This window comes from Equus quagga, chromosome 12 (assembly GCF_021613505.1).
Source record: "Equus quagga isolate Etosha38 chromosome 12, UCLA_HA_Equagga_1.0, whole genome shotgun sequence".
Lineage (NCBI taxonomy): Eukaryota > Metazoa > Chordata > Mammalia > Perissodactyla > Equidae > Equus > Equus quagga.
This window is the reverse complement of record NC_060278.1, coordinates 63,696,820-63,720,313: the sequence shown is the minus strand read 5'-3', so window position 1 is coordinate 63,720,313 and position 23,494 is coordinate 63,696,820.

The window sequence follows — 23,494 nt, the reverse complement described above, 5'->3', positions numbered from 1 at the left end:
TAATGGGAATTTAAATACACAAAATATTAGTTGAACCGTTATGAGGCTTATATTCCTTACAGTAAAATGGGGCAGTCCAGCTAGTCAGATGCTGAAAAATGTCATCCTGTGCTCCAGATGATATACGAGGCCACGTAGCCCCTGCTGTGGCCAAAGTGATGAGATTCCTCAATGAACGTGCCTGGGAGTTCCTGTAAAGGCGCTGTTTGTAAGCACTAAGCTCTGTATTGATGTAAGTGTCCAAAAAGAGGGGGGCGTGTTCGAGGCAGGATGCAGCACCATCAGCTCACACCATATGATATAGCCTGGGAATAAGAGATGAAGGGGTGGTAATATGGCCAAATTTGATACAGGATGTGTTTGTGAAAAAAACGAAACCACAGAAACCAATTTAATTTTTAAAAGACAAAAAATTATAAACATTTCAAATGTGTCTGTATCTGGTCATTGGAATTTGGGGTGAAGTTTATTTTCTTGTAATTTTCCACATTTCTTGAGAAAATTTAAATGAACATGCATTGGTTTTTCTGTTAGAAACAGGGCTAGTGATGTTTGTTATAAGAGCACAGCCCGCTCCTCTTCTCCTTCCTTCCCTGACCCCACAGACTGGGACATTCAGGTGGGACCTACAGGGCCTTGGTGGCCACTGTGTACAGAGGAGACTGAAGACCCTCCATGCAGCCCTAGAAGCAGTGCAATCATGTTGGCAGAGACTCATGAAATGCAGGACTCTCACTTGATTTTATTAATAAGTCATTTTAAAAAACATTTTATATAATTACCATAAAAAGTGGATGTGTGTGTGTGTGCACATAACCACAGCAAGGAAATCCAGAGTGTGAGGATAACGTATTAAATGTATTTCTTTTGGGGCCATGGTTGTTTCCTTAGAGATTCTAGATTTAATTTAGGTTCTTACCTAAATTTCTTTTTCTGCCATCTATCCAAGGAGATGGTGCCCAAGGTCTTTCATTATTGGACACTGAACGAATGAATGCCTGGGCTTGCGGAAATATGTTTCCTTGGCTCCATGTCATTCTCACCCCTATGCCAGGACGTATCATAGGGACTCATGTCAACACCACCAATGCATGGGGAATCCTGCTGACACTACACTTTCGCACTGGCCCAGCACCTTCACGGGGTGCATACCGCCTCCCTCCCTCCACCCTGACAGCCCGTTAGCCTCACCTTCATGAAGGTGGCCCCTCATTCTCTCAGCAAATGCAAACAACTCTGGCCTATCCTTACTTTTCCCAATGGCTGGCTTTCATTCTAGTGTCCACCTCATTTCTGGTCTTTCAGCTCCCTCTGGGTGCGTCCATGCCCAAGAACTGAGGCACTGAAACCACCACAACTTACTCTCTGTTACCTCTCCTTCATATTGTAATGAGGGCATTAAACTGACTTGAATTTTGAAATTATTTGAAATGGTGAATGCATGTAAGTTACATCATCTGTTAAGTTTCATTTCGGAAGAGCAGGTGGGCATTAGTTCTTTCTGATACAAGTGGCTGAGGACCAGGACTCCAGCTGGTGTTCCCTGATTGGGCATGTATGTTTCCTTTAGTGGACAAGATGTATGAAGCCCTGTTTGGCCTCAACTCCAAGCTTTGTTCTCTGGGTCAGCTTTTACCAACAACAAACTGAAATGCTGCTATCTGCTTGCCCCTGTTGGGCGTTTGTCAAACGGTCCAAGAGCCAGAAGACCAGGTTTTCTTCACCAACATTGGTCTTCCCAGCAGCAACAGGAGGTAGGGTTGTCAGGCAGCCTGGAAGACCACCGAGGAAGGCTTACCTTCCAGAAGGAGAAACGTGACGCAGGCTCTCATTGCCCTCTTGCGTTTGCTTGCTGTTGTGCTTGGCGAGGAGCTGAGCCCCATCTCTGCTTTTCATGGCCTGGGCCAAGTGTTCCTGACGCTTAGGAGGTTTTCCTTCTCTCCTTCAGTGAGCATCCTCCCACCCCTTTACCTTCTCCTGCAATTGCTTCCGTCAGTGTTGGGAATTATTTTGCCGCATTCTACAGATGAGGAAATGGAGGTTCAGACTGGTGAAGTGACTTGTCCAGAGTCACACAGTCTGGATTTGAACTCAAGCCTTCTGCTGCCTCCAGTATGAGGATATTTTCACATTTTCCATTTACAGAATTCTGGCTTTCTCACTGTATTTGGGCAACAATAAAATATTTGAGTGGAAAGGGCCTGAGTGCACTCAGTCATACCGCTCAGCACGGGGACCCCTCTCTGGCCTGGCCAGCATGTTCAGGACCTGGAGCAGCCCTTTCCCTAGGAGCCAATGTCACTGTTGTTGCTGGTTCTTCCCTGCAGACACTGGCACTTCTAATTCTGCGAGAGGCGGAACAGGTCTAGCCTGCGAGCCAAGGACACACGTCAACTCTGCCGTCCTGTTCTCCTTGTCGTCTCCCTTTTTTGGCCTAACCCCCCCAGGTAAAGCTCCCCTTCCCCAGAATCACATTTATGCATCTTTCCCATTTGTTACTACCTTCTGTTGCACAGTCTCATTTATCAATATCCCTTTCAAAATGGGGCAGCCAGGGTTACCCTGTTAAATTTATTCTTCTCAATTTGGGGCCAACTTCTGGCTTTTCAAGGCCATTTTGAATCCTGCAAGTTTGTAGGGAAAACTCAGCAAAGCATTCCCACCCCTCCGTGCCCAGAATTTGCGTTTGTGTCTAAATTGGGAAAGTTTGCCTCAGGCCAGTTGTTGGAAGATGGAGGACTGGACGGGTCCCAGCCTGAGCCTCGGCGGTCCTCGCTGCCGCCCACACACGTGTGCACATATACACGCTGACACGCACACACCCACTCACACACACCCTCCTACACCTCACCCTGGCGCTGTCTCCACATACTCCGTGCCCCTTGCTGATGTGCTCACTCCTTCGTTCTCTCTGCCGCCTCTGCTCTGTCTGCTGCTCCGATCCTCTGCCAGCCTCACTCCAACACATAACCCACTTTCCAAGGGCAGATCTAGGTGGGAATAATTGCTTTTATGTAGGACAGGGCGCTGGCCGCACTGAGGAAATGCCCTCATTTCAGGGAGAGGCCTTTCTCTGCTCATCCCACTCCACTGATGTTCTGGCCCTGCCCCTGCCCTGACCCCACAGAGGTCATAGCGACTTTTGCGTGGCCCTCAGAGCTGCTCACACCCAGAGAGCATCACACATGTCACACTCTGGGGTGTGACTGTGAGGTGTATTTGTGCCCCGAGGAGCTGGGCAAGACAGGGGACCAGTTGCCACCTTCTTACCCCAGGGGTGTCCTTGCTGCCAGAGGTTATTCAACACATTCCACATGTGGGAATCCTCTATCCTCTTGGTTGTGAGGACAGCACACCCCCTGGCCCTCCCCCAAGGCCACTTACCTTCCACCTCCTTTGTGGATCTCTCCTTCACTGTCCATCCAGGGACATGTCCATATGTTCCAACACTCAGTTCTTTCCTTCCTTCTTAACTGAGGTGATGTCATCAAGTGACATGGTTGTCAATGCTCTAAATGCCAGTGATGACTCCCATGCCTTCCCAATTCCAATCCCTGGTTCTGAACTCCACCTGTGTTCTCACATGTGCACCTGCCTCCCTGACATCCCACCTGACTGTGGAGCAGAGACCTGGGACTCAACCTTGTGCTGGCTCACACAGTTCTCACTTCCTCTCTCCTTCTCAGTGCTGACAGTCACAGCGATCGGCAGCATCCAGTTGCTGCAGCCACAAACCAAGGAGTCCCTCTTGATTGATGTCTTTCTTTCATGCTCTCCTTTCACCCATCGGCAAGTTCCCTTGGCTCTGCCTCCTTACTACATGGTGGGCAGGTCCAGTTCTTCCCTCCACCTCCTCTACCTGGTCTTGGTCAAGGTCACCATTATCACACTCCTGGGCTTTGCAGCAGCCTTATGACTATTTTCCCAGCTTCCTCTCCTGCTCCTTACAATCCATTGTCTGAGCAGCAACCCATGTGGTCATCTTAGAGTCATCAGATCAGAGGACTGCCCAGCTGAGAGCCTTCTCTGACCCCACACCTCTGCTAAGGCCCCCCACTGGACTTAGAGTAACATGCAAACTCCTTACTATGGCCTACGAGTTTGCATGGGCTGGCCCTACTCACCTTCCAACTGCATCTTGGGCCACTTTCTTCCTGGCCCAAAGCACTCCAGCTGGGTTAGGGTCAGGGTTAGGGTTAGGGCTAGAGTTTTTTGCTTTCTGCCTGAAAATAATCTAAGCTCATGCCTGATTTAGGATCTGAGCATGTACTCTGCCTTCTACCTACATGTTCACCCCCAGATGTCCATATGGTTGTTCCCTCTATTGAGAGGTCTGAGCTCTCAGGTCACCTCTTCACAGAGATCTGCTCCAATCATTCAGTGTGATGTGGGACACCCTCCTCAGGTTGTCCCCTCACACATGGTGCTGGCTTATTGCCTTCATAAGAACTTATCTTTTTTGTTTATTTGTTTGTTTGTTGTAGGAAGATTAACCCTGAGCTAGCATCTGTGCCCATCTTCCTCTACTTTATATGTGAGACACCTGCCGAAGCATGGTTTAATAACTGGTGCTAGGTCCACTCCCAGATCCAAACTGGCAAACCCAGGGCCACCAAATTGGAGCACATGACCTTAACTGTTATGCCACCAGTCAGCCCCTCATAAGCACTTATCTTAATTATGGGATTGCTTTCTTTTCTCCTCCAATGGAATATAAGTTCCTTGAGTACAGGGACCAAGCCAGTTTTGTTTATATTTTAGTTTCAGTGACTTGGCATGTATAAGGCAGTCAATAAATATTTGTTAAATGCATGATTAAATAATTTAATGGCAAATTCTGAGCTTCTGTGTCAGTGTTTCTCAACCCTGGAGGCAAAGAATCAAATATGAGCTTTAAAAAATGTGAACACCAGACGTCAGCATCATGGCAGAGTGAGTTCTCCCAGTGATCTCTCTACCCTCCATGATACAATGAAAAAAACATTCATACTCCAACAGAGGACATCCATACAACACAAAACATGTCTGAGAGATCCATGCAGCCACATGTCAGAGGCCAGAGAGGCTGGAGCCCCACTCAGAGGAGGTAGAATGGAGGAAGAGAAAACTTTGCTTCCTCCCCAAAGACTGCAATGTAGGACTACACGAGGCCTCCAAGAGGGAAGGAACAGGGGAGGGAACATTCATTCACGGGAACATCAAGGACCCTGGAGGGCCCTTGCAGGCTAGGGGAAAGCCCCTACCAAGGTGACAGCTAACACAGGGGTGACCTCAACAAGCCAACACCCCAGGAGAGCAGATAGTGAGAGCAGAGTGAGAAAACTCTGAAAGCATGCAGAAGAAAGCACCCTTCCCCCACACCCACCCAGCACTGGCCACAGTGCCTGGGATCTCGGTGGAATGCAGAGGGCTCAGAATACGCAGCTCTTGACCACCCCCTCCCCTCCACCACCACCACCAGTGGCAATACACAGTAACTGCAAACAAATAATACCAGAATGTGAAAGAACAAAGCCATGCCCCTAGATGTATCAAAAGTTATATTATATCTCCAGACCAGAGAGAAAATGACAAGTACCCAGAAACCAGTCCTGAAGACACAGAAATATGTAATCTAAATGACAGAGAATTCAAAATAGCTATCATCAGAAAACTCAACAAGTTAAAAGAGAATGTAGAGAAACAATTCAGCTAGTTCAGGAGCTACTTCACAAAAGAGATTGAAACTATAAAGAAAAACCAATCAGAAATATTGGAGATGAAAAACACAATGAATGAGACAGAGCAGAATATGGAGTCCCTGAACACTTGAGTGGACACCATAGAGGAGTGCATCAGCATAATCAAGGATAGACATGTTGAAATGCTCCCGATAAAAGAGGAGAGAGAAACAAGACTAAAAAGAAATGAAAAAAGTCTCTGAGAAATATCCAACTCAATTAGGAAATGCAACATAAGAATTATAGGTATTCAAGAGGGAGAAGAGAATAAGAATGGAGCAGAAAGAGTGTTCAAAGAAATAATAGCAGAGAACTTCCCAAACCTGGGGAAGGAGGTGAAAATCCATGTGGAAGAAGCTATCAGATCTCCTAAATGTGTCAATGTAAAAAGACCTACTGCAAGGCATATACTAGTAAAACTAGCAAAAAATGAATGACAGAGAAAGAATACTAAGGGCAGCAAGGCAGAAGAAAATAACCTACAAAGGAACCCCTATCAGGCATTCAGAGGATTTCTCTGCAGAAACCTTACAGGCTAGGAGAGACTGGAAGGACATATCCAAATCATTGAAGGACAAAATCTTTCAGCCAAGAATACTCTATCCAGCAAAAGTATCCTTTAGATATGATGGAGAAATAAAAATTTTCCCATATAAACAATAGCTAAGGGAGTTCATAGCCTCAAGACACCCCCTCCACAAGAAATCCTCAAGAAGGCCCACATACCTGAAAAAAATGGGAGAAAGGGATTACAAAACATGGAGTACGGAGATAAATAGGTAGACAAAATCAAAAAATAGTAGCTATACATCAGAACAGGTTAGCAAATACTCAAGTATAACATTAAAGGGAGGGAAAACACCAGAAACAAAGACAATCTTGTCATTTTAACCACAAACTCACAACATAAGATGGAATAAGATGTGAGAAAAACAACATAGGATGAGAAGGGGACAGGGACTGGATTGGTTTGGTCTAAGGAAATAACAGGCCATCAGAAAACGGACCATCTTATCTACTAGATTTTGAATACAAACCTCATGGTAACCACTAAACAAAAAAGCAGAACAGAGATGCAAATAATAAATAAGGAGAAAACAATGAAACACAACATAAAAAACTACATAACTCAATTGGTAGACTGAAACACATGGGACAAGAAACAAAGGAAATGCAGGAGAACCAGAAAACGAGTGATAAAATGGCATCATTAAGCCCTCATATATCGATAATCACCCTAAATGTAAATGGATTGAATTCCCCAATCAAAAGACACAGAATGGCAAGACGGATTAAAGAACAAGACCCAACAATATGCTGCCTCCATGAAACACATCTCAATTCCAATGACAAACAGTCTCAGAGTGAAAGGATGGCAGACAATGCTCAAAGTTAATGGCAAACAAAAGAAAGCAGGTGTTGCCATAAATTGTATCGGAGAAAGTAGACTTCAAGATAAGACAGGTAAAGAGAGACAAAGAGAGGCAGTACATAATGATCAAAGGGACGCTCCACCAAGAAGACATAACACATATAAATATCTGGGTACTCAACACAGGAACACCAAAGTACATAAAGTAACTATTAGAAAACCTAAAAGGAGATATTAATAATAACACAATAATAGTAGGAGACCTCAAAACTTCACTCACATAAATGGATAGATCATCCAGATAGGAAATCAACAAGGAAACAGTGGAATTAAATAAAAAGCTAGATCAGTTGGACTTAATAGACATATATAGAACATTCCATACAAAAACAGCAGAATACACATTCTTTTCAAATGCACACAGAACATTCTCAAGGATAGACCATATGTTGGGAAACAAGGCAAGCCTCAATAAATTTAAGAAGATTGAAATAATAATAAGCATCTTTTCCAATCACAATGCTATGAAGCCAGACATGGATTACAAGAAAAAAGCTAAGAAAGGGACAAAGATGTGGAGACTAAACAACATCCTATTGAACAACCCATGGATCACTGAAGAAATTAAAAGAGAAATCAAAAAATATCTGGAGACAAATGAAAATGAAAACATACCACACCAACTCATATGAAATGCAGCAAAAGATGTACTAAGAGGGAAATTCATTGCAATACAGGCTCACCTGAATAAACAAGAAAAATCACAAATAAGCAATCTCAAGCTAAACCTTACTGAATTAGAAAAAGAAGAACAAACAAAGCCCAACGTCAGCAGAAGGAGAGAAACAATAAAAACCAGAGAAGACATAAATGCAATTGAAACAAAAAAGGCAGTAGAAAGGATGAATGAAACAAAGAGCTGGTTCTTTGAGAAGATAAACAAAATGGACAAACCTTTAGCCAGACTTACAAAGAAAAAAACAGAGAAAGTTCAGATAAATAAAATTAGAAATGAAAGAGGAGAAATAACAACGGATACCACAGTTTTAAGAGAAAACTCAAAAAGCTATAAGCCAACAAAATGGACAAACTAGAAGAAATGGATAAATTCTTAGACTCTTACAACCTCCCAAAGCTGAATCCAGAAGAAATAGGTAATCTGAATAGGCCAATCACAAGTAAAAAGAGATTGAAACAGTAATCAAAGCATCCCAAAAATAAAAGCCCAGTACCAGACGGCCTACGTGGAGAATTCTACCAAACTTTTAGAGAAGCTTTAATACCTATCCTTCTCAAGCTATTCCAAAAAATTAGGAAAGATGGAGCACTTCCTAATACATTCTACGAGGCCAACATCACCCTGATACCAAAGCCAGACAAGGATAACATGAAAAAGGAGAACTACAGGCCAATATTGCTGATGAACACAGATGCAAAAACCTTCAACAAAATATTGGCAAACTGAATACAGCAATACATCAAAAAGATCACACATTATGATCAAGTGGGGTTTTTACCAGGGACACAGGGATGATTCAACATCCACAAATCAATCAATGTGATATACCACGTTAACAAAATGAGGAATAAAAACCACATGATCATCTCAATAGATGCCGAGAAAGCAATTGACAAGATCCAACAGCCATTTATGATTAAAAATTCTCAATAAAATGGGGATAGAAGGAAAGTACCTCAACATGATAAAGACCATATATGACAACCCCACAGCCAAATCATACTCAGTGGGGAAAAACTGAACGCCATCCCTCTGAGAACAGGAACAAGACAAGGGTGCCCACTATCACCACTCTTATTCAACATAGTACTGGAGATTTTGACCAGAGCAATTAGGCAAGAGAAAGGAATAAAAGGAATCCAAACAGGGAGTGAAGAAGTGAAACTCTCGCTGTTTGCAGACATAATCTTATATATTGAAAACTCAAAAAAATCCATCGGGAAACTAATAGAAATAATTAACAACTACAGTAAAGTTGCAGGGTACAGAATGAACTTACAAAAATCAGTTGCTTTTCTATACTCCAATAATGAACTTACAGAAAGACAACTCAAGAATACAATTCCATTTGCAATCACAACTAAAAGAATAAAGTACCTAGGAATAAATTTAACCAAAGAGGTGAAGGACTTACACAATGAAAACTATAAGACGTTACTGAAAGAAATAGATGATGACCTAAAGAGGCAGAAAGACATTCCATGCACGTGGATTGGAAGAACAAACATAGTTAAAATGTCCATTCTATCCAAAACAATCTACAGATTCAACGCAATCCTAATCAGAACCCCAAGGACATTCTTCACAGAAATAGAACAAAGAATCCTAAAATCCATATGGGGCAACCAAAGAGCCTGAATTGCTAAGGCAATCCTGAGAAAAAAGAACAAAGCTGGAGGCATCACAATCCCTGTCTTCAAAATGTACTACAAAGACATGGTGATCAAAACGGCATGGTTCTGATACAAAAACAGACACACAGATCAATGGAACAGAACTGAAAGCCCAAAAATAAAACTGCACATCTACGGACAGCTAATCTTCAACAAGGGTGCCAAGAACATACAAAGGCGAAAAGACAGTCTCTTCAATAAACGGTGTTGGGAAATCTGAACAACCAATTTCAAAAGAATGAAAGTATCATTATCTTACGCTAACACAAAAATAAACTCAAAATGGATCAGACTTGAAAATAAGTCCTGAAACCACAAAAATCCTAGAAGATAATATAGGTAGTACACTCTTTGGCATCGGTCTTAAAAGGATCTTTTTGAATTCTATGTCTTCTCAGACAAGGGAAACAAAAGAAAAAATAAACAAGTGGAACTTCATCAGACTAAAGAGCTTCTACAAAGCAAAAGAAAGTAGGATCAAAACAAAAAGACAACCCACTAATTGGGAGAGAATATTTGCAAATCATATATCCAACAGGGGGCTAATATCCACGACAGAAAGAACTCAGACACTGAACAACAAAAAAACAAACAGCCCGATCATAAAGTAGTCAGAAGATATGAACAGACATTTTTCCAAAGAAGACATACAGATGGCCAGTAAACACACGAAAAGAGCTTCAACACCACTAATCATCAGGGAAATGCAAACCAAAACTACACTAAGATACTACCTTTCGCCTGTTAAAATGGCTATAATCATTAAGACTAAAAGTAACAAATGTTGGAGAGAATGTGGAGAAAAGGGAACCCTCATACACTGCTGGTGGGAATGCAAACTGGTGTAGCTACTACGGAAAATAGTACGGAGATTCCTCAAAAAACTAAAAATAGAACTACCATACACCCAGCTATCCCACTACTGGGTATCAACCCAAACAACTTGAAATCAACAATCCAAAGTAACACATGCACCCCTATGTCCATTGCAGCACTATTCACAATAGCCAAGACATGGAAACAATTCAAGTGCCCATCGACTGATGATTGGATAAAAAAGATGTGGTAGATATATACAATGGAATACTACTCAGCCAGAAAAAAAGATAAAATCATCCCATTTGTAACAACATAGATGGACTTGGAGGGTATTATGCTAAGCAAAATAAGCCAGACTGAGAAAGGCAAACACCATATCATTTCACTCATATGTGGAATATAAACAAACACATGGACAAAGAAAACAGTGGTTACCAGGGGAAGGGGTGTGGGGAGTGGGCACAGGGGGTGAAGGGGAGCACTTATGTGGTGACAGACAAGAAATAATGTACAACTGAAATTTCACAATAATGTAAACTATTAAGGACTCAATAAAAAAAAGTAAAAAAAAAAAAAAAATGAATACCAGGCCCCTGTATCTGGAGATGCTGATTAAATTGTTCTGGAGAAGGGCCCAGGCATCAGGAGTTAAACTACAAATGTAAACCAAATGTGCATCTGGGGCTGAGAATCACCTGGAATGCAGGTCTCAGCTCTGGTCCTGATACTGTCAACCCCGACTCCTCAAAAGGACCCACCGCAGTAAGGGAGATCCACCTGGAGAGGTTGGGGGACAGTGCTCATTTGTTTTGGGGCTGAGCTCAGCAATTGTTAGGCCAGTCTTGAAAAGTGAGGAATTTGTTGGAACTGGGCAGTTTAGGACACGACAGCCTTGGAGTGGTGGATGCAGTGGAGGGAGGGTCTGGAAGTGACTTCTGATGAGCAAAGTTTCTGTTGGGTCTTATCCTGTCATTCTGTCTGCTTGTCTGTTTGCTTGGTCCCAGCACTATTTAACGCAGGGACAGGAAATCTTCTTGGTTTCAGTTCTCAGTATTAATCAGAAGGAAGGCAAGTCTGAATCTATGCAAAAAGAAGTTTATTCAGAAAAGTATAAATGAAAACCCATAAGTTCATGAGGAAAAAGCAATGCAGCAGCCTCCCCATCACAGAGGAAGCAGAGGCTGAAAGCTGTCTTGCCCCTCTGAGTTAGCTAGTAATTTTTATTTCAATATTAAACCATCACATGGTTACTAATATAACTCAGTCTAATAAACACAGTTTAATGGATCAATCTAATATTTGTGCAATGAGTGAGATATATTAAGAATACAAATGTGGCAGTGAATCAAATGATTTGTTCTAAGTAATGCAATATAATGATGCTGCATCCAATTAGAAATTAAAATCAGGAAACTGATGAAAGACAATCATAAAATATATGGATTTTGTTAAATACGTAGAAGGTGGTGGGCCTAGCAGAATACGCAGGAAGATGTTTGGTGCTGTGCCAAGGGGGAATGTAGCGGAGAACAACCTGAGAAGGGGGCGTCACCAGCTACTTGCTCTGCATCCAGAAAGATCCACATTTGATGTCACGGCTCAGAGGCTGATTGGGAATATTCTGGTAAACGTTTTCTCTAAAACCAGTTACAATGACAGCTAACTACCCGTCTCATTGAGTCTGGATACCAAATCAAGTCACCTTGATTCACGTCCTTACTTTCTATATTCGTGATGTAATTGAATAGGCTCATGATGTATTAAAATAGGACCTTCTTTCTGGGAACAGCTTTTATATCATGAAAAGATTTAAATTGGTCACAAAGCTAAATGAAAATAAAATAAAACACAATGTCTGTAAGTATGCATAGTTTTAAAGTATTTTAGACGAAACATGTAATAAAAAAATTCTTGTGGGGAGATGAGCAGTGTGGCCCCAGCCAGCTGGGCCAGTGGCTGCCCAGCCAGGCCCTGAGCAGCAGGAGTAATCTCCTTTCTTTGACCACTGGTACTTTCGTTTTGCAATTCCCCTCTATTCGTTTTGAAGGTCTTGGTTTCATCTCCTCCCGACTCCTAGAGTATAAACCCTTGCCCGGCTGAAGCTGTGTTTCAATCTGTAGCATCTAAGAAGACATCTTGCACTCGTTAAACGTTTGAGTGAACTGCGTCTCTTGCCTGCCTACTGATCTGAAGGTGGGATGTGCCCTGTGGATTCAGAATCCACCTTCTCTAGGCACCGTTTCCTGACTGCTCAGGAGTTCCTGTGGATCAACAGCCCAGGACTCAGCCATCCCTTCAGCACTATGGCCTGACCTGGGCGAGGAAAGGAGACAGGAAAATGGGGTAGAAAAATAGCAGTTGTCCTAGGCTGATTGAAATTCAACAGATTCCCCGGGAGGGTTTATTTCCTAAATGGCTTCTAATTTCCTTAAGTGTTTTGTCCTTTTTTCTCTTATATGCGGGCATCCAATAAGCAGGCACTGGTGCCATAAATTTCTGACATTCCTTCCCTGGCAAAACCCTCTAATTATAAAGCACTGCTTGCTGTGCGAGCCAAAGGAAAGAGTAAATTACTTTACTTTTGTTTTTACCATTGACTCCAGAGATGAATGTCTTCTCTTCCCCTGCGGAGCCAAAGCCATCCTCTTCTGACCCTTTGCAAAGGCAGGTGCCAATGCTTGTGCTCACCCACATCCTATGAGTTGGGGTGTCTGCCTCCTGTGCCTCAGGAATGAACTGTGCATCTCCCAGCTTCTGGTGTCCCTTTGAAGAATGTCAAGGACAGTATCCTCTTGACATGTGAGTCTCTCTACCTACTCCCAGCCCCAGGCAAAAGGAGAGGGCCTCTGAGATCCACAATCAGAAGAGAATTCTCCTAGATACATTCCCAGATGCCTTCAGGGCTGTGACTGGGATGGGGAAGGTGTAAAGGACAGAGGGCTTAAAACATGTTGAATGCTAGCACAAGGCTCCGTACCAAGCACATTGCATGGATGACACCATTTAATCCCCCTAACAGGATGAAGAGATGCCATTATCGTCCCCATTTTACAGTTTAGACCTGAGGCCTAGAGAGATTAAGTAGCTTGCCCAGGGTCAGTCTCTCTCTCTCTCTCTCCCTCTCATAGACACACACACACACACACACACACACACACATGCACACATGTGCACAGAGGCACACATAGAATTAATAAGGAGCAGAGCAGCCTTTGGGCCCACAGACCTACCTCCTGTGCAGGATGTTAGGATGCCTCCTTAAAGCAGCCTCCTTTCATGGATCTCAGTTGCGGAGCTGTCGGAAGTTACAACTGGCAGACTCTAGTTCACATGAGAAATCCAAGCACAGGAGCGTGTGAATGTGCCCAAAGTCCCATGGATGAGGCCATCCAGAGAGCCTTTGGGACCTTGAGCAAGTGTTGAAACTTGAGAGTCTTAAGCAGCTTCTCCCAGAATCAAACCCTGAAATGAGGGACTATGGGCAAGTGAGTAATTTGGAAGAAGTCCCAGGGGAGGCAGTCAGGGAGCAGGAGAGGAGGATGGTTACGGAGCGAGCCAAGCAAAGAAGAGTCTCAGGCACGTGCTGTAGAGGGGAGCTTCAGCCTGACCCCACAGAGGCCTCTGGAGGGTAGGTGCACCTCTGAGTTTGTCCTGCCTTGAAGCCAGGGAGCCAGATGTTCCTAATCCTGTCTATCTGTCACAGATTACTGGCAAGCAGGGAGGACATCAACCCACAGGCACTCCCAGCTCTGAGTTTGAAGGGTAAGCTCAAGTCCTCTGAAGAAAGTGCATGTGCTAGAGTTAGGAGAAAACATACAGAAGCTTGGAGTGAGTGCAGTTCAGATAAAGGAGTCAGAGGACATCTGGATGGAGACCACCAGGAGTCATGGCCCTGGGCCCCTATTATTAGTATGATGCTCCACACAGAGCCAGAACTGGACCTCGTTACTACGCAGCCCCACGACCTCATCAAGGAGCAGGGGGAAGGGGGAGGATGTCCGAAAGTACACAGTGCAATTGACAAAGAAGACTGGAAAATAGATTTTAAATCTTTGTTTTTTTGTTTTTAAAGATTGGCACCTGGGCTAACAACTGTTGCCAATCTTTTTTTTTTTTTTTTCTGCTTTTTCTCCCCTAACCCCCTCTGTACACAGTTGTATATCTTAGTTGCAGGTCCTTCTAGTTGTGGGATGTGGGATGCCACCTCAACGTGGCCTGACGAGCAGTGCTATGTCCGCGCGCAGGATCCGAACCCTGGGCCGCCGCAGCGGAGCGCGCCAACTTAACCACTCGGCCATGGAGCCGGCCCCTGGAAAACAGATTTTAAAAGAAAGGTTAACAGAATTAGAATATTTAGCCTCAAGAGAAAACTAAATAGTGATCCAGTAACTGTGCAAGTAAATAGAGACTTGGTGCAGAGACAGACAGCTGATTAAAGAATACAGAACTATGACTTAAGCACAGAAAAAGAGGCTGGTGTTAGACATAAGAAAGAGGAGTCTGACCAAGGACAGCGGCCCTCAGAAGGCACTCAGGAGCGGGGCGCTCAGCATGCCTGGGACCCACTGCACAGGGGTACGCAGGGGCCCTCCTGGAGTGATTTGCGTGAACATATAAAGCATGACACAAAGAACACTTCCAGAGCATCTCTGAGGTAGATGAATTTGGGAGCAGAAGCACATGAAGATGAGGATGAGGCAAACTCTGGATGAGGCAATCTTCCACTCTCCCCTCGGCCCTACGTGAGGGGATCGGTAGTGGTTCACACTCCCAAGCAAGGGCTGGGCATCAGGAAGCTCCAGGTTATGGCTCCTTCCAGCTAAGTGACTTCAGGGTATTACATAACTTCTCTGGGCCTCAGCTCCCTCCCTTCTGTGAGCAATAGCCTCATAGGCACGGACAAACTCAGAGGTGGGAACAAGTAAGGAAGGATCAACTAGGTTGCCTCTTTAAATGTGAACCCATGTCCTGCCTGCTGGCAAGGTGGGGTTCACTGTTGCCTGCAGGCCTCTAACACACTCATCTGTTCGAGCAGAATTTATTTTGAGTCAACACAGCATCATCAAGGGACACCCAAAACATCCTGAATATCCAGCTCATACTATTTATATTTCTTCCAGCTATTGACCCAGCACCTTCCATCATACCAGCGCTATGCAGAAATGTAAGCTCATTCATCCTCCCAACACCCTCGGGTGTGAGTAAAATCTGGAAATGAGCAGCTCCATTTTGCAGATACAGAAACTGAGGACCGGATCAAGTCACCACTTCTGGAGTCTGAGCAAAAGCAGGTTTCCTCCCTCACCACCCCGAGTCCCCACTGCATGAGCCAAGCCTTTGGGGCACTCGGGTCTCTTCCTGCTCTGATATTTATTTTCTTCCTTCCTTTTATTTGTAAAAATGAATGGATCTTTGTTTGAAAGGAGTGACAAATGAGCGCATGGAAGAAGTATGGGAATCTGGGACAGGACTGGGCTCTCGCGAACAGAATCTGACCCCGCGCCCTGATTGATGCCTCCAGGCACTGCCCCATGAGCAGCAGAGGAGCAGCAACAGTGCATAGTGCACAGAAGGACAGGTGCATTATCATCCATTGAATCTGCCCACTGGCACAAGCAGATGGATCACCGCCAGGAAATTTCCATCTTTTCAATTTTATGCAAAGCCTGCAGATGGAGCCCTCCAAAGTCAATGAGTCCAGGCTCAGGCTGGACTGCAGCCGTAGACAGGAGAAAACCCAGAGTCAGGAGGCCTGGATGCAAATATCATTTCTGCCACTTTCCAAATGCAACTTTGGGCACCCCCAGCTCTGTGTCCTGAAGGCACGGCGTGAGCTCCGAGCACTGCCCTCTCCTCTGCTCACACGGAATGGGGGCCTGTTCCAAAACAACAGGGGGTTTGCCAAGACAGGACAGTTGAGGTCCAGCACCAGAAATGCGGCTGGGAGAAGCTGAGGTCTGAAACAGGAAAGTGACGTTGAGTCCAAAGACAGAGGGAAGTGGAAGTGAGCAGCTAGATCAGTAGCCAGCAAAGCAAAAAGCCAAATGGAAGCAGGGGCAAAAACGGGTTTCAGAGCGTAGCTCATAGCGAAGCCCCTTTTTGTGAGTGTGAGCTAGGGGGTCCCTCACACACTGTGACCAGCTCCAAGGAGCCTGGGGGCCTGCTCTGCAAACGGGACTAATAATCCCCCTGGAAGGGCGGCCCCTGTGCAGGGGAGAGAACAGACATGGAAGGGCCTCTGCTAAGCACTGCACAGACAGGGAGGTTCCGCGAGTGCCAGGTGCTTGGCGACTCCAGAGGCTCCTGCTGCATCACACAGTCACCCCGACACCTTCTCACTCACAGTAGACAGCCGGTGTTCTCAACTGTGTGCTCTGCACTGTTCCAGGTTTCTAGTAAACGTGTTGACTCACTTACTCTTCACCAAAATGCAGAACTGGGAAGGGAAGGAACTCACTAGCCCAAGGATGCTCTGCAGGAGGCACAGAAGGAGCCGGCAGCCCAGCCCTGCACCACTCCTGGCCACCAGGCTGCCCGCCTTCTTCAAGGGTCCATCCTGCCCCCTGCAAGGAGAAGAGCACAAAGCCGCCAGGGAATGTCCATCAGAGCTTGTCATTTAAATTAGAGTCATGCATCGCATAATGACATTCTGGTCAACGACAAACCCATATACAATGGGGGTCCCATATAATTATAATAAAGCTGAAAAATTCCTATTAGTAGTGATGGCAAAGCCATCCTAACATTGCATAGCTGAAGAAGAGGCAAGAGAAAAGGAAACTGCAGAAGAAGAAAAAGAAGAAGAACCCCCAAGACAATTCGCAGTGAAGGGTTTAGCAGAAGCCTTTGCAGACCTCAACAAGCTCCTTAAACAGTTTGAAAATGTGGACCTCAGCACTGAAAGGCTTTCATTAATAGAGAGGAATATTCATGGTGCGTTATCTGCTTTAAAGCAAATCTGTGACCAAAAAAAGAAACAAACCAAGCAAATCACCATGGACATTTTCTGAAGAGAGTGACCCCTCCTCAGGAAGAGCCTCAGGCAGGTCCTTCAGGAGACGTTCCAGAAGAAGAAGTTGTTATCTTACGAGGTGACAGATCCACGCGTGTTATTGCCCCTGAAGACCTTCCAGTGGGACAAGATGTGGAGGCGAAGACAGTGATATTGACGATCCTGCCCCTGTGGAGGCCTAGGCTAATGTGCGTGTTTGTGTCTTAGTTTTTAACAGAAAAGTTTTAAAATTTAAAAAAATAAAAAATTTTAAAAATAGAAAAAAGATTATAGAGTAAGGATATAAAGAAATAAAATATTTTTGTACGTCTGTACAACGTGTGTTTTAAGCTAAGTGTTATAAAGAAGCTAAAAAGTTAAAAATAGTTAAAAAGTTTATAAAGTAAAAAAGTTACAGTAAGCTAAGGTTATATCTTATTGAAGAAAGAAAAATATTTTTTTTATAAATTTAGTGTATCCTAAGTGTACAGTGTTTGTCAAGAATACAGCAGTGTACAGTAACGTCCCAGGCCCCCACCTTCACTCACCACTCACCCGCTGACTCACCCAGAGCGACTTCCAGTCCCGCAGGCTCCATTCACGGAAAATGCCCTACAAAGGTGTTACCGTATTTGTCTTTCATACCATATTTTTACTATACATTTTCTATCTTTGGAAATCTTTATCTGTCACATATCTACCTTTAGATATGTGTACAAATACACAAATACTTGCACCGTGTTATAATTGCCTGCTGTATTTAGTACAAGAACATGCTGTACAGGTTTGCAGCCTAAGAGCAACGGGCTGTACCGTAGAGCCCAGGTGCGTGGTCGACTGGACCATCCAGGTCTGTGTAAGTGCACTCTGTGATGTTCACACAACGAGGACACGGCCCAGCTATGCATTTCTCAGAACGTGTCCCCGTTGTTAAGTGACACAGGGCTGTACCGTACGGTGGAAATGAGCGTTGGCATTTGCATCTGAAGAAATTGGCTAACTCTCCTGTTACTATTTTGGTTTTGGCTAGCAGGCTATTTATATGACAGTGAGAGCTCATGGGTCTAAAGACCATGATGGGCTGGAATAAAGGAAAGACACAAATATCCTGTTCTTCTCAGGAGAAAAGCATTGTTCGTATTGCTCCTTTACACTTCCCATCCACTCAGCTTGGAGGTTCAGCCTACTTTGTCATCTTGAAACATTTGAGGCTACTTGGCAATCTTGACTTTTTCCTTTTACATCCCCTGGAACTCCTCAGCAGGGAGATAGGCTGAGGTGAGGTGATCTGGAGAGGCTGGAGCAAGAAGACACCAAAGCAGAAATGGGCGAGGAGACTCCAGAAAGGGCCGCGCGCGATCAGAGTGCACCGTCTGAGTGCACACAGCTGCTCCTTGTGGAGAGCGGGGACCTGCAGCTGTTTCTCTGTGCGGACAGCCCTGGCTTCCGCTGCCCAGTACTGTGCTGTGGCTTCTGTGCCTTGAGACTGTCACGTACCTACCTGTCGCCTCACCCTGCATGTCACCCCCAGCCCAAACTGTCCTGAGAGAACAGGCTCACAGGAGAGGGCAGCCGGGCGCAGGCTGACACGCACCCTGCCCCCCACCGGGGCCTCACTCTAGCTGCATCCACAGTCATTAGGGGACAGTTAAGTGGTTTGGAGGAAAAAGACATGTTTCTGTTGAAAAGTGTTTTCAGTGTCTTTAGTGAGGCAATAAAATGTATTTTTCTACCTGTTGACTTTTTTGGTCAAGCCTAACGCGGTTTCGTGAAAAGACAAAATACATGACTGTGGGTGAGGCAGCCCACTCCTGGGAGTGGGAGGTGGCAGGCTCAGACTCCAGCCAGCCTGTGACCCGTTCAGCGCTGCCTCTCCAGCCTCCAGCTGTTTGGTACCCAGGCAGTGGGAGACCCAGGAGAAAACCCACAGCAATAAAAACCTTGCTGAAATTAAAAATATATATATTGTTACAGGTAACCCAAGTTTTTAATTATCAAATATATTTGTGCAAGAAGGAAAAAAAGTCACATAATATATAAATTCTAGGGAAGAAGTAATTTTGTTAGCAGCGATATTGTCCCACAGGGTTTAAATGGTATGCACTCAATTCGTGAACACTTTTCAGCTCTCACCATGAAGAGCAGTCACGGTGGCTGCTGCTGGGGGTGTGAAGATGCACAGCATGGAAGTCCCTACTAACTCCCCTGGGGGCCAAACTTCACATGTGCATATGCACACAAGCACATGCATACCTGCACACGGGTTCGCCCACACGCACCCCACACACGTGTGAATACATACATGCAGTCCTTACCTGCAAAGAGCTTTCTGTCCAGTAAGTGTGATAAGCAAGGTGCATAAGGAACACTGCTCCAGGTAGGAAGCCGTCCAGCCAACAGGGACATAGGGAGGGTGATTCCTTTCTTGAAAGAAGGGCAAGACCCCGATTTTGTGTTCTGGAAGTGGGGATGTTGGAGACAAGCCTGCCTGTGGGTAGGATGGCTGTGCAGCCAGCTGTGAGGCAGACAAGGGGGGTGGCTGGAGAAGCACACCTGGCCAAGAGTACAGAAAAAGTAATGGGAAGTCCAGGTGTTGCCTGAACAGGGAGTCACAGCACTCACCTTCAGACATTTTTGTAAGAGAACTTGGCAAAATTACAAGGAATTCAGTGTGGCTCATGATATGCGATGATTTCAAATGGTATGAGGCCTTGAATAATCAGACCACTGCCAACCTCCGCAGCCTGACTTCCTGACTTCACACAACTTACACTCTGGTGCTCTGTGCTTCTTCTGACCTAAAAACCTGTAAGAGCAGCTGGGGCCCAGGAGAACCCCCTTCCCCAGCCCCCATGTGTACAAGCACCAGACACAGGTCCATAACTCCTGCTCTGCACTCAAGGCTCAGCTGTCTTGATTACTCCAACCTCCATGGGCTACCCTCCCTCTCTGCTCCACTGGGACCCTGCGTTTCCCCATAAGAGCAATCATCAGTCTGCAGACCACTGCCTGTTTACCTGCCTTCCCCATCACGGTCCCACCATCACTGCTCAGACATGCCCAGTAGTAGACACCAGCAAACATGCTGAACCAATGGCAGAGGCACAGGCCAGGAAGGAGGCATCCAGTCACTCGGCCTTCCAAAGCAGTCTACCATCGCAGACACTGCTGTTTTCCATTGTTTGTTAAATCATTTTATTTTGCTCCTCCTTCCACAACTGTGGGGACAAGACGTAAGTACACTCGACAATCTATCCCTTAGCCGGTGAATCCCGCTTTGGTACAGCCTGGATTGTCAGGCGGTCCTTGGACCAGAGGGTACTCTTTCTTTTGTGCTGCCAGCCAGGGCGTATGTGTTTTACACTGCAAGTGGATAGATTCTACATGGCCATGTTCAGCCCCCGCTGTGGGAGGAGACCCTCACGGCACCCCAGTGCCTTGATATCAAGCAAACCATGTTTCAGGGACTCTGGGAAGGACTAGTCACCAGGATAGCTGTGGCCATGCCAAGCCCTGGCTCTCCGGCCCTGCTCATGCGCATGGCAATCACCCAGTGAACAGAGCTACAGTGTGCTTCGGTTCTGGCACTTGCCTGAGTGAGTTCCTTCGTTTAAGAGGCATTCTTTTCTTGAAATATGAGTGATAAACTGAAAATCACAAAAATGAAATTGCTTACCTTTGTGTTTTTTCCTCCAGTTTCACATCCTGCAAATTTAGAGAAGTGTTTATTTTTGCAACAGAACTCTTTTATTTTGCAGGGAAAAAACACATTGCAGGAAAAAATATATTTTCTTGAGCCAAAAATGAGTTTGCAGGCCCTTTAGAAAATGCCAGAAATCACAGTAGTAATTAATGACACGTTTAAATGCTTAGTTCTGCACCAGCAATGTTTTCAATGATCTCAACCTCCTAGTTTCTCATTATGTTAGAGCTACACTAATACATGTCATTCTTTTGTATAGCAAGGGAAGCCCAGGGTCTCTCATTTCAGTGAGGGAGGGACATTGCTTTATCCACTTCAGCGCATGCATGGAAGTGGACCTCTGAATCCATTTTTTGAGGCTAGCATTTTTGAGCACATGCTGCAAATTCTGGCCTCACGGTCCATCCTGATACCAAAGTTTTGTAGAGCTAAACTTTCTCTATTTTTTTTCCTCTCCAACAGTCCTGGAAACAATCATATTTTCCAACTTTTGGTAGATATATTTTCTGAAAGATAATGACTATTCTGAGACTGCACTCTGTCATAATAATAGATACTGTGTTGTGGATCATAGAAATTAGTAACTAGATAAAACACAAGTAGAAGACATCTGCCAAGGCAGGACAGGGGCGAGGCAGGTGTCGGGGGCTATGGAGGACCAGCCACATTGGGAACACACAGAGCTTGGAGCTGGAGGCTCTGGCGTAAACAAGCTGGATTGTTACCTGACCATCCCTGGAAATGTCCAAGAAAATGTGAGGTCAAATCTGCGTTCATTTCAAGTGACAGTCTAGGAAGAAGAAATGAATTGTCAAAGTCAGGAGAGGGAACAGATGCAGGGTGGGAGATAAGCAGAACGACAGCAGACAGGATCAACAACATATGCATGGGGCACAGTGGGGCACTCGGACTTGATCTCTCTTTCCTGATTGATCTCTGACTGCATGGTGTGTGGGCTGTTCACTAGGAAACGTACAGGATCTTTCCCAACTGGACAGCATAACCAAACCTACTTTTGTGTTTATCTGATGTAACCCAGGAAAATGAGCAGCCTTGTGGCCCAGTCTCAACACAGGGTCACATTCAAACAAAGAGCAATTTGATACCTAATGTAGGTCTTTAATGTAGATGTGGATGATATAGGAGTTCCACACAGTAAATCACACAGCAGAATTTCCCAGGATTCTCTCTTGTGCCAGAGGGAACCTGTTTGACACATGCTCAGATGCCGTCCAGAAACGTGGGGTGCTGGGCCCATCGTGGAGGACGGAGTCTGTTGGACAGGCATTTCCTCTTTATCCCTCACCTGAGTGACTCTGAGACGCACTTTTTATTCATCAGGTGGTCCTAGGAGATCAAGAACTAGTTGTTACGTTGTTACCCACAGTGCGGACCCCCTCATGGATGCCTCCTTGGACTGCTCCCCACTCCCTCCTCATTGCTCACCCAGGTGGTCTTCACTCCTTGTCCCTGGGGTTAGTTCCCAAATAAACTGCCTGATTACATCCTCAGGCTCTGATTTCAGGAAAGGAGACTACTCAGGCCAAGACACGTTCTTTCTGGATATTGAGCACCTGTGCTTTACTGAGGCACAACCGAGCTTACTCAATTCAGGTGTGTGAAATTGTGAGCACCACTGAGGAAAACTATGCCAACAGAGGACGCACATAAGGACACCAAGAGAAAAGATAACAAAACCTGTTATTTCAGCTTCAGTTGGTCTTGAGGGAAGAAGAGAGAATTCTGGAGCATTCCCCACCAGTATGTCTGACCACGCCCACAATAACCGCAGCTCGTCTTTGGCATGCCCACTCCTATAGGTGCCCTGGACTAGCTCCCCATGGCAAATGTCGTCATGCCCATTTTGTAGATGGAGAAATTGATATTTCAAGAGGTGAGGTGCTGGCTGAACATCAACTAGGTAAAAACCCATGAGCTGGATTTAGCCTTACCTGCTTGAGTCTGACCTGCCCGCTTTCCATGACACCACAGTGTGTCCCACGCTCCCAGACATACTCAGGGTTTCTCCAGGCTCTAGCTTTGAAGGCCTGGAGCTGAATGGAGGAGGCAGCCCATGTTTTCATGTTCTTATAGGATAAATTTAGGCAGTCCCAGGAAAGAGAGTAATACTGAAGAAATAGGCAGGTGGGAGTCAGCAGCAGCCAGGTCCACAGAAGCCGGAGAGTGGACAGATGGTCAGCCAAGGGGATCTGGGGGGGTCTGAGGGGACATAACTGTGTCAGCCATACTCAGCCTCTGCCCCCTTGAAACAAGAAGCACTTGGATGAAAAAGATAATGTCAATAACCCCTATTACATAGCATTCTGAGGTCTTCCAAGCACCAGCATTGGTTTTGTGCCAAAAATCTAGAATTTGCCATTCCTCTCAACTTCCTTGGAAAAAGTATCCAGCAAGTCCTGTCTTGCCAACTGTCTTTAAGAACAATAGCCGGCCTACTTTGCTCAGGAAAACACGCT